Raw genomic sequence first — 12437 nt, forward strand, 5'->3', positions numbered from 1 at the left:
TTCATTGGCCACTGGCGCTAACCAGAAGATCGATTCGAGGTGGGTTTGCTCCCTCTTCCTCTCTCTCTATTTACCTTTCAATAGCAAAACGCTTTAAATCATTATAATTGCTGATTGCTTTTTAAAAACAATCGCTCTCGGTTTAATGTACCCAAGCAGTCTCTACCGTCTAGCGCGTAACGTAACCTATCAAATCTACTATCCTCGTATTCTCTTCAGGCTTACCTTCTCGGGTTAGCAGCTACTTAGCCCTCCGATATCGCAGCACAAATCCACAAACACACACACACAGACACTCGTACACTGCCCTCCAGCTTCACAAACTACCACCAAACACCTCTATTTGTACCATAAATGGACATTTTCCCTTACGGCGATACGTCAAATCGACGTCATCATTCGTTCGGTCGATCTACTGCCTGCACACAGACGGCGGGCGCCACTGTCGTCGCACGCTGGACGACGTTTCGTTGTATTCAAGAAGGCTGGATAATTAATTTCAAATGCCGTTCGTTGTGTGTGCAACCACTGGCAACCGCACCGTCTACTACTTCGCACAGAGCGACAAGATCGAACGAAGGCAACACTGCTGTGTGTATGCTGCTGGTGCCAGACGAATCTCCGACACGGTCAGTGGGTTAGGAAGCGCCGGTAACATAAACCTTCCCTACTTAGCGGCTACTACTACAACTACTATTCCGAGCGCCAGATTGAGCAATAACCATTCCTATTCCTAGCGAAACTGCGAACGAATCATGAATAAAGTTCCTTCATTCGTTGGTCCTGTCCTGTCACTGCTTTTGAACGATGCACGAATACCCCCCGGGTGCCCCTTGCCTCCTGCATCAACGAGCTAGCGCCACGCTAAATACTGTTACGGTTGGTAGGTAGGAGAGCGCATCTAAAGGCACGTTTTAAATTGCATACCAGGCCATAAACATCAACGCTTCTTTTTCAGGTCAACCTTCGCGAAACCCGTGTGTCGAGTTAAGAGTGTCGAGTTTGTTCGTGTGCAAAATACCGCGGCCGCGGTCACTTTCGGCGCTGTACACCTGGAACATGATCTTCAGCGATTATGCCAGAAATAGGTTTCCGATGAAACGATCAGCACACATGACACCGTGTGCACGTTGGCAGTGATTTTTTCGGAGGGGTTTCGGATCAGTGTCCGTGGTCAATTGGTGTGAGAAAATTACGGTAAGGATAATCTTTCCCTCACATGAAGTCCCTGTTTTGACTAGCTTTATCAGAGCATAAGCCCAATGGTATAGCATTCCCCTCTCGAGCTCCCGTAGAAAACTTTCCTAATCTGTGAGAAACTAGCCTAAGGTATGAAACACACACACCCCAATACATTATTGTCGCGTGGGAATAGGCGATTCGTGACCGGAAATCTGAACCACTTTTACCCACTGGCAGCCACCCAATTCGTTTAGTCGGGGCTTTGCTCACTTCTTCGGCATCAGCAAAACCAACGAGGAAGCTTCCTTCGTCCTCAGGTAGATATCAAAGGGAAGCAAACGCAATACGAGACGATCTGTTAATGGACCCCCGGTCCCCGATATCAAGGAGCCGTAATAATCTCATCTTGGCGAGATGGCTATCGTCGGAGCAGGTAGGACCGTATCATTGCGCCCCCGAAACGGTAGTAACGATCATCGATTGACTCGGTACGTTACGTTTGTTTCGTCTTCCAAACACAGGTCTTAGCTCGGCAATAAATCAATGAATCAGGATCGGAACCATCATTACGTCAACCCCTCAATTACGCTATTTTCTCTGTATTCCCTCACCACTGACCATTTGGCGCCCCGCCGAATCACTAGACTATAGATTTAACCGAACGGTAATCTCGAACCATTTCAGCCAGAACAAATACCTGTCGCATTTAGTCTTCGTTGTTTTTCTCTTACTGCTTTACCGCCGGGTGTTGACCGGGAAAAAGGACTATCATAAATTATGGAGATGCACACACAGAACCAGATCTTTCGCTGTCCTATCCTTTGTTGTATGTTTCGAAGCTGTTGTGCCGCTCTGAAGGATTCGACGGACTTTCCTTTTTCTTACCTCTAACAAGGTCTTATTCAATCACTCCCGAAAAGTATTCCAAAACAAATGGGGAGAAAAACAACATTTGGGGCCAATAAACAGACACACAAATACGGTCTGTTCATTTCGGGCGAGGGGTATCATACAAAATTCAAACCCCCTTTGCCCAAAGTCCCAAGAAGGGTAGAGCGGTAAGAAAAACAGAAATGCCCTCAACGCCCGCTTGAGGAAGGAATCGAAAGCGCACAAGACACGCAGCAACATCGGGACACGCGGGATTGTTGATACTTTATTTTCATCATCGCCCGCCCTGCGCGAGGCCCCGGCAGAGTATTGACCCGCCGGCCGGTCGGTTTGAAAGATTTATGGAACGAGGTTATGGGAAAATTAAAGGGCACCAAGCCTAAGAGAAGGTAACTCGTCCTTGCGCGTAGCCATGATCCTTAAAGCTAGTTTTTCGAAAAACTGCACTACAGTATCCCGATTCGGGGGAATTTCTAGCGTCTATAATTTATCGACAGTAGCTGGCCTTCATTATTTGTCATGTATAATAATGTTGGCAGTCATTCCTTGTTCCTTCCCAATAAATTGAAGCTGATTGAGGTTTGGAACGGAGAAACTAGGCAGCAAATTAACTTATTTATCTATGTGAAGATAGATTTTTAATAGGGCCTTTCAACAGTTCCAGTTCCAAGTGCAAAGTGAATATGTTTGCGATAGTATTGATTGTTGATTTTCTTAGTTAATTCCTGATAATGTAAGAATATTAGTGTTTAGTGATAAATTCAAAAGAGTGTTGATTCAATTGTTGAAAATGTCCACATAGCCCCCCATTCCCAGACATGGTTTGAGTATGTTTCGAACCTCGGACACCTACAATCAAACATTTAAGACAAATCGAGTACGTCCTAGACACAGTTAGTAATTCTTATTCTCCGCTTCCAAACATATCACTATTGTAATTAATTCAAGAAAGCAATTCCTTTCGTTTTCACTGCAATTGCTCTTGTCCACTTCCAACGACTTCCAACTGCCACTCATCATTAACCACCAGCAACCATGAGATCATCACCTCTACTGCTGCACAGCACTTACGTTGTGTCATCAATTTTCCACAACCCGCCCGATGTTACACCGAATCATTAGCAAATGTCACTTTCTCGATCACTTGATCGAAACACGCCTTGCTTAGCGGTTGATTTGCATGAAGAAACAGCAGCAGCAACAACACCCTGATGTCGCGTCGAGATTGTGGGACATCCTCGCCATATGTGCAAAACCAAACAAATCACACACAACAACCATCGATCATGTTCGATCGGTGCCAATTATGCAAAGTTGGTAACCGGCAAGGCACCCAGCCAGCCAGCCAGCCAGCACAATGTGTAATCTGCATTCAATGAACTCGCAACACACATCACATTTGCATACGCCGCATTTTTCAAATACCACCCCCTTTACTAGCGTCCTCAAATGCACCTTCAACCCTTCTGTGCAGTGTCTTTCCAGTGAAGTTTCGCCCTAAATGGTGTTAAAAAGATGCAGTGCCGGCGCCGCTATTGCCACACGAAGATCGTTCTCGCACGGACGGGCATACCAAAGGGGAGGAAAGAAATCGTCGACTTATCTTGTATCACTTGGCAGCAGCATCTTGTGTCGGTGCAAATTCCCTATAAGAACTCGATCACACTAAATCATCTCCTTCTCGTGCGATCAATCGCCAGCAATTTGGAAGCTACCGCGCGAGACTGCAGCAAACGTGGCTCGGTGGATTCCGAGGCAAAAACACTTGCAGGCTTAGAACGTGTGACCACCGCCGCACACACCATTTCTGCAGAACCTGTTCCAGGAGAACCCGTTTCCCCTCAGCGGTGTTCAGTGATCGTCGATCGTTAAGGAAGCTGACGTAGCTTTTGCTCGTGCTTTTGCAAATCACCCACCGGAGCAGGAGCGTTGCAGCGTTTAGTTATTTCTGGGCTCTGATCTCATCTCATGCAAGCTTGGGCAGAGCGCGCGTGCCTCTTGTGCGCGCAATCAGCTGGGTTGCATCTATCGCACCTTTTCGCGCAGTTACAGTGCGGGTCGATAAAGTTCAACACATTATAAAGCTTAAACATGATGGAAAGAAGGGTTGCGAGAATAAAAAATGAGTTTAAATGATCTGTTTTCCTACTCACATACAACCCCACAGGTTAATCGTATGAGTACGGTGAAAATTACTCCTCGATTCATTTATCTTACACTGGCCTCGCCGAGCAGTAGAAGTGTGGGCGATCCACTCTTTTGTCCGTTTATCCTTTCCCAAGGACAATTACAGCCTATTTTAAACCCCTGAACAGACCACCCCTTCTCAGGACCGAGCCGGATGTCGTTGAACGCCGATTGCTGCCATCATATTTCAACTCACAGACACTTGACAAGACTGACCGGTCGTACGACGCAAATCAATATGATCAGTCAACTTGCCAGAGGGCTATGGCATCACGACTACGTCGAGCAGCAACAGCTTGGCGTTGCCAGTGGGAAGGACATGGGTCTGCGATGAAAGTATATTACCTTCATCACGCCCTTTTCCCAACAATCGGCTTCAGCTTCTTCGCACACTGGGCTGCTCTTTTTCAGACTCTCTTCGCCAGGTTCCGAGGCAAGGATACTGCTACCACTGAAAACGGCGCGTAATTGGAAATAATTGTATGGTATTAAACAACGCAAAATTACCATTTTCAGACGAAACCTTTCGGCGCATCACAGCCCCATCTCCTCGCGGACCAACGGGTCTATGATGCTTCTTATCCAACACACTCGAGAGCTCGTCTTCGTTGCTTTGGGTAATCGGTTCATTTAATACTGGCTCGAAGGCTCAACCGGCCAGACAACAACAGTCGGTAGAAGATGAGTTCACCCTCTAAAAGAACTACCGAACTGCTTGGGAATCAAAACAGTGAAACTATAGCCACACGCTACAGGGTTGTTGGCGGAAGGCGTTGAACAGGAGATGGAAGTATCTTCTTCCAGAGCTGAATTACCTACGGCGAGAAGAAAGTACGCATAAATGAAAGTTACGACTTACAACTGCACCACACCTTTTTATGCGCGGTGCTTCTTGCTTTCGTTCAGTGGTGCAGGTTTCGTGCAGGCCAGGGCATTCCCGCTTTTACGACATCAATTTTTCTTCACTTGCGCATTAAAATTGGATGCTTCCTCTGCTCGAAGTTTACGGTAGACAGAGAGAGAGAGCGAGAGAGAGATAGAGAGAGCGAGAGAGAGCGAGAGCGTGAGAGAGTATCAGTAACAGGTTCAATAATATTTGATTGTTTTGTTTTCGTTTCCTTGTTGCGATCATTCTCGTGCTGTCGTTTTGGAGTTGGTTTATTTTTATTGGTCGTTTTTATCGAGCTCTTCGAGGTAATTTGTTTGCGCGAGAAAAACAACTAACGTCTACTTCAGCAAAGTGTTCGGTTGGAGTTTGTGAAATAGTGAAGCTGGCATTAAGAAGATACTGAAGAGGCTTAGTTGAAGGAGGATTTCTTGTAATTGGTTTAACGCTAGGAATTGACTGGCGACAAATTCAATATCCGGTGCAAAAGAAAAGACAAATTTGACCATCGAAAATCCTTTATATGCTACGAAATGACACAGTCACATTGCATGCAATAGCCTAGGCTGGACGGACAAACACACCTCACGAATGTTACTCTCAACCGAAACGGACTTTTATTACGGCATCCCAAGCCACTGGGGATAAATTCATTAGATGGAGCTAATTTTAGGCTCATTAGCACCCGTCGTCTTCAACTCGGCAAGACCAAAAATAATCAAAAGAATCGGCCGAGCGCGAGAGACGAACACACAACAAAAAATGTACCAATAAAGCCTGGAAGTTCGTAGAGCGATGCTAATGGTAAACAGAATTTCTAGAAAACAGACCACCATCAGATCGATCTTATCCGTAAAGCGGATGGTGCCCCCAAGGGTCTAGAGTCCAAGCACGGAAGCTGCAGGCACAGCTATCGCTTGAATAGGAGCATGATAATCTGTTTGTTCAACAAACGACGAAAGACAGCACGTAAAGGATGGGACAAAATGGAACACAGTTGACCTCAAGCGTTCGTCAACAGCTTGGGTAGCGACACTTGTTAGCTGCTGTAGGTGGACACAACCCGGTTCTAAGGCGTCGTTGTCGTAGAAGATGACCAAAGTGATACATAGATAATCAAACAAATCAACAAATCCGGCAGGTGTTATCCGCCTTTCAGGAGCTCTCGCCCCAAGTTGTGCCGAGTAATGAACAAGAAGAGGCTTGGCTTTTCATTTGTATTTTAGTACAATTTTAGTACACAATGCAAGGTAAAAGAAATACCAATGGAATTTTGAATAATTCTCATTCATTATTCACCTGATGAACAGAAATAAGTCTACAAGAAACCCGGCACCAATTCTATACAGCTCAACCGTTTCAAGAGGGTTAAAGGTGAGCATTAAAGTGCTCACCCTCGCTGACCTAAAACCGAATCCCAACCCCAAACACTGTTTACTGCTCTACGGAGGGAATAGAAATACGCTTTACAATCCGCAACGGAAAGCATAAACCCGGGTGCAAGCATGTTATATGCTGAGGAAGATGAATAATGTAAAACATTCATTCACGTTCCTTTACATCTACAGCTAGTCATAACGTCATTCTTCCAAGCATTTTTTTCGCTTTTTTGTTTCAGTATATATCTTTTGCACATTTTACAATCATTTGAAAGAATGCTCCCCATTCCTTTGCACAACAATTCCTGCAAGCGATCGGTGAGCAGAGAAGTAGATAATGAGTCGTGGGGAAGCGGACGGAGCTCTCACGTCGGCAAAGAAACTGGAACAACGATTCTTACTAGCAGGAGGAATCGAAACGTCGGTATACATTCGTTCGGTTGGGCTGGGTTGGGTGTAAGAATGAAAGACTTTTGTAGAAGCGATCTTTTAAATGAAAATAAGGGGGCGGTTTTAATTAGCCGTTTGGGTTAATTAGAAAAGCTCGGCTAGCGATTGCGATATGAACGTAAGACAGGGCACTAGGATACGAAGGGATTTTAATATCAGTTCCACAACCGAGAGGATGGGAAGAACAGAAACGGTAGCTAAATGTATTCCTCATTCCAGTAATCACAATTCTTAATTTGCCGAAACACTGCTGGAAAGCGTTGGTGAGGTAATTTTGGGTATTGAGAACGATTCACATTTAATCGATGACATAATTTAGTGATATCGCTATTTACTGGCGTTCAAAATTAGTGCTCTCTGGGATACATTTGAGAAATTGAAAAGTAAAAAATTTACCTGTTATTCAGGTTCACCATAGAGATGATCACTATAGAGATAGCAAGGCGTGTGTAAGAGCAGGGCATTTCCCGTCTCGCTCTACTAACATCACTTCTAAACCAGCGAACAGTGTCAAAGAGCGTCCGGACAACTCCTTGTGATGCTATTTGAAATTCCATTTCCCTATAGCCTTTCCTGTTACCAGAAATGCGCCTCACGACGTGTCTTCCATGCACAGCTACGAGAGAAGACGCCATACACAGGCCAGGAAGAACGTCCAGCGCCAACCGGCACAAGAAAAGAAACTTCGCCAAGCCCCGTTCCGGTTGGGCGGTACTTTCCAAGTCCGAATGGACACTAACGAACCGTCAGCGAAACGGAACCCGCAGGCGGCACCATGCAGGAAAAAACTTCTCACATCCTTTGCTAGAACACACGCCGACTCCGTTGGGCGGAGAGGAAAACGTGGAACACGTGGAGAAGAAATAATGCAGACACGTGGAGCCGTGGATAATGGTGTCGTCGACGATGGTGCGCGATGGAAATTGGATGATTGGAGCATTCCAGATGTCCAAAAACTTAACCCTTCTTCGCGTGCATGTCGGAAGACATACGGCCAGCACGGGGCCAGTTTCTGTGGAGGTTAAAGGGCACCACGAACCGGCGACCAGGTAAGAAAGTTCACTGCGCCTCAATGGAAGCCAACCACCCGCCCGGGGAAGATGCAATGGGTCAACATCATGCATCGCATATGACCTCCGCTCTTGGTTTTTTTTGGGACGGCGGTAAAAGCGATACCAATCAAACAACTGTTGGAGGTCGCCTAGGGACACGGGTTACCCCCATGCGAGGGGGTTATGTGAGCACGATCCAATCCGACCCGGGGTTTGTGGAGTTGCCATCTTATCGATCGAATGCGATATCACTCGAAGCGAATCGTTGCTCAAATCATTCAACACTCTCACGGACCGCATTCTGAACTCTATTTTCATCCGTCGCGTCTACTAAAACGTCACAACAAACACAACGCCAGCAACAAAGTTTGAGACATTCCACTTCGAACAGGAGATGTTGACCGCCGATGTTGGATGACGCTTATCTTTTCTTCGTACACTTTCTATCGTGCGCCAACCAACTTGTCCGGTGAGTCCCAGCTCGCCAGACGATAGACGAGAGCCGTCTTCCCTTTTTTCCTCGATCGAACTGGAGAAGTTAACGAGCTGCAATAACAATAGAACGAGAACAAGTTGTAGACAACACGATATGCTTCGCTTTCGTTCTACCCTTTTCGCGGGACTCTTTTCCTTTTGTCTAGCCTAGCGAGGGCCACACGACCGTTTCTTATGTTTGGCCGTTTATTTTTATCGCTCTAGAGGTATCCGGGGAAAAAAGTGGAAACCATTGGCTTCTGTTTTGGAGATGTCTTGAAGTACCTTCACCGGTGGTGGTGCTTATGACTCAGAATTTAATTAAAAGCAGCTGCAATATAAAATAGAAGCGAAGATGATTGATGATATTGATAACAATAACGTTCAGTTGAGGGTTAGCAAAACGAATTAGGACGACCATCGACAATGGACGTGCTTGAAGAAGGTAAGCTTTCTTTAATAAACGATTGAAACGCCTTTCATTCAATTCAACTGTTATAGAATCTTATTGGAAACCAATAAATACACCTCAATACAATACTTGTATTCTACGTCCTCAACACAAAACCTTACCATGAAGTTCCCCAAAAACATCAATCACAAACGACAAAACCCACGCCGATTGCTTTACCCCGAACACACGCGGTAAACATGTGATCACAATTAGAATTACCGTCATGCTTTTGATGTTCGCGCCAAACATGCATGCATGCATAATAATAAACACATAAGCTGAGAACAGAACGAAAAAAGCAATACGCGGTGTCAACCTACCGCACACACAGGCGCAACATGTGTCGGCGTAAGAGAGAGAGGCCCTCAAAACGGCGAAAGAAAAGCCCTAAAGGATGTAAACAACATTCCATTCTTGTACCGACAATAAGCGGTTTTCTGGGAAATGCACCAATATTTTGAGCCTCTAACTTTAGGCGGCTCGTTTCGTATTCCCTCGTTTCACCCTAAAAGCAAAACAATCGAGCCCAGATGAAAAGGGGAATGGAGGAAAGGGGGCGCTTTGGTAGGAATGGCAGCGCTGCTTTGGCGATCTTGGCGCGAGTTCAATCGTGCCGCACAATTTCCATTCGGGACTCCGTAACTCACCACACGCTGAAAAGGGAAAGGGAAAATATTGAGAGAAAAAAAACTGTCACTTGATGCTTTTATAATGCGGCGAATGGAGCATCTTTTTTCACTCGTTAGCGGTCATATTTACGGGTGTCATATAGCCATAATCTTGTGGTAATTAAATTGAAATAAGCTTACAAGTGGGACACACACGTTGACTCGATCGTCGACCGCATATCCACCGCCCCCATCCATATTGATCGTTTAATCGATCGTTTGCTCTTTCTTTCACTTTCGTATTGTTATTCTAATTTTAACATAAATTCTGAACTTAAAGCTGTCGGTGCGCTAGCGCTTCGAGCCAGACGATTAAGCCCACGCATTTTCACGGTTAAAATGTCACACGTGTGTCACAAATCAACCAGAGAAACGCTCTCTAAAAGAGAGCGTGAAAATGAGAAAATGACCTTGAACAAAGTGGATGTCCAAAAGTTATAATAAAAAATATGACAGTGAACGGGTAGTATATGACATATGAGGGTCTTAAAGGGTCCACAATTGTCCCCACAACAAAACCAGCCATAAATCATTAGAACGAATTGATAAAAACGGTTAGCAATCGAATCGAAAGAACATCCTGACGGGTTAACAGTCTGCAATTTATACATTTTGGACACTAAAAATACTTTTGTGTCGAATACAACCTATCTGAGAGTTAATAGATTCAACAGCAAAGCTACACACAGGCAGAAGACAAATAGAAATTCGATAAAGGTAAGCATTCCAGTACAATCCGTTGTAACTTTCTCAGGAAAAAAGCTCCAAAAATTCAAACACGCTAGGAATGCTTGCACACACTCCACGAGCTTGGAGCATGTGTACATATAGCTCCAATGACCCTCCAATGTGACTCTGCACACTTTATGAGCAAAGTTGGAGCGTCTCGACAGGGGCAGCGCAAACATGGAAAGCCATAAAACACCTTTCCCGAAGGAGATGGGATAAGGGTTCCGCTCCAGGAAACGGTTGTTCACTTTCTCCACAAACTTTGCCGAAACTGTGGTGTTGCGCGTACGGGGAAACACCGGCCCCGTAAGTACTCCACACCAACGACGACACTGGACACAAGTGCATTACCGCTGCTACATATGCTGCGCTGCATCAACAAGTTGGTGAATTACATGTGTTCAACCGTCTGGTCGTCGGTCCGCCCGGGGGTATGACCCACCCTTCCTTGTTTGCAGACGGTGAAGGGGAGCTTATACGAGTCTTCCATCGCTTCGTGCTTCATTTCGTTTGGTTTGCATTTTACTTTTTTTCCAGCGTAAAGCATTCCTTAGGTGTGGTCGGTCTAAAATGCGTGAAAGAAAAAAAAAACGGGACGTTTTAAATCGTTTCAATATCAAAGCAAATAGGTTACGCTTTTTTTTAAAGAGTTCAAACCCGACCAAAAAGTGTCACCGACATGTGTCAATATTTGGTGACAGCGATACAATCCAGCCCGCCAGCAGTTCCATTTCCCTAATGGACAGCGAACCCAATCGAGACACCTTCCCACTTGCCACGCACCGGGAAAGGTGTACGGCACGTCACCATCGGTGGCTAAAGGTGCGATAATGCTTGTCCAAATCGGTACACGTTCGACTGTCAATCGCTTCTCTTCGATAGCAGGTTTAGGGGGTTTTATGTTTTCATCATCATCGTCGTCGTCGTCGCACAGTCAGCCCCAGGGTCCTGGTCAACTTCACCCCGGAGTCATCTAAGCTGGGAGAGTGTTACGGGTTGCGATTGCTGGGGTGGGTGCGACGAAGACAACTAAAAGCAAACAGCAACAAACACGTGTTTTACCAAATGCTAAACCAAAGTGTGATTCTTTCTCGTGTAAAAAAAAATGAAGAAAGAAACACCCAAGGCGCACGGACACGGATCAAACGAAACCCCGGCAACACCGGAGGCAAAAGAGAAGTCGAAAGATGCAGTCGAAGAGGGAAAAGTGCAGCAAGGTAAAAGACCTCACGCTCGAGAGCTGGTGGTGTTAGCCACAGAGGACCTTATCTTGCCACGGTGGAACACGCCAAGTTGATCTGCTTTTTTATTTACTTTTTACGCTGGCTTTTTTGTTGTAAACTCTGGGTAAACAAATCGTGTGAAACGAATCTTGAAATATGACGGTTTTCGATTTCAATAATTGGTTTTCGCTTGGTTTGAGTTGTTGGCTCTTTTGAACTGCTAGATTAAGGTTTTTTCTAAACGAATAGGAATACTGAAACATAAATAATGAAACGTTATGAAAATTTTACATAAAAACCTGTATCATCAAACCAAATTATCAGAGTATGTAATAATCTCTTTCGTAGTTGCCGGTTGAGAGTCATTAAATATGATCCACTCTGATACTGTTTCTTCATAACCTGATCAGCATTATCACACAAGACTTCCTTCGACAAATTGTCGCCCCTCTTGGACATTTATCATCCACCATTTTCTGGAAAAGATTCTCCACAATCAAGAAAAATTGTGCTCCAGTCACACGATAAGGCACTCTGGCTTGAAAGCCAAAGGAGATTAATACCCTCGCCCATTGATAAGACTACTGTCACTCCGAACTGGTCTTTTAGGGACGGATTAGACCCGTACAGTGCTCGAGGGAAAAGCGAGACAACTGAAATAAAATAAAAAAGTGGATTACTTCATTACCGCTTTCCACAAGCGCTAGTGATACAAGAAACTTGTTATTATGATGATACCCGGGCGCTTCTCGGTGCGGCAGCCCAACACAAACGGCGCGCCATTGCATAGATTGCCAGATTATCCGATGAGACACGACGGGTCCGTGAGATAAAAACGGACGCCTTCGCCTTTTCGCACACC

At 45.3% G+C, this 12437-nt stretch overlaps 1 protein-coding gene and 1 long non-coding RNA gene across 5 annotated transcripts in view; one reads left to right on the forward strand and one right to left on the reverse strand.

Moving 5' to 3' along the window:
• The window catches only part of LOC120893569 (breast cancer anti-estrogen resistance protein 1), a 125900-nt gene that overhangs the window by 102541 nt on the left and 10922 nt on the right, over positions 1 to 12437 (reverse strand). The window lies entirely within an intron of this gene.
• Positions 531 to 1820, forward strand: LOC120893580. Of its 3 annotated transcripts, XR_005738143.1 has the most exons (4): positions 531 to 651; positions 738 to 887; positions 959 to 1615; positions 1704 to 1820. It is a non-coding gene; the product is annotated as an uncharacterized LOC120893580 (long non-coding RNA). The 3 variants fall into 3 exon arrangements; XR_005738141.1 differs by having other exon boundaries at positions 959 to 1820; XR_005738142.1 differs by having other exon boundaries at positions 532 to 651; positions 738 to 883; positions 959 to 1820.

This window comes from Anopheles arabiensis, chromosome 2 (genome assembly GCF_016920715.1).
Source record: "Anopheles arabiensis isolate DONGOLA chromosome 2, AaraD3, whole genome shotgun sequence".
In the NCBI taxonomy this organism is placed as follows: Eukaryota; Metazoa; Arthropoda; class Insecta; order Diptera; family Culicidae; genus Anopheles; species Anopheles arabiensis.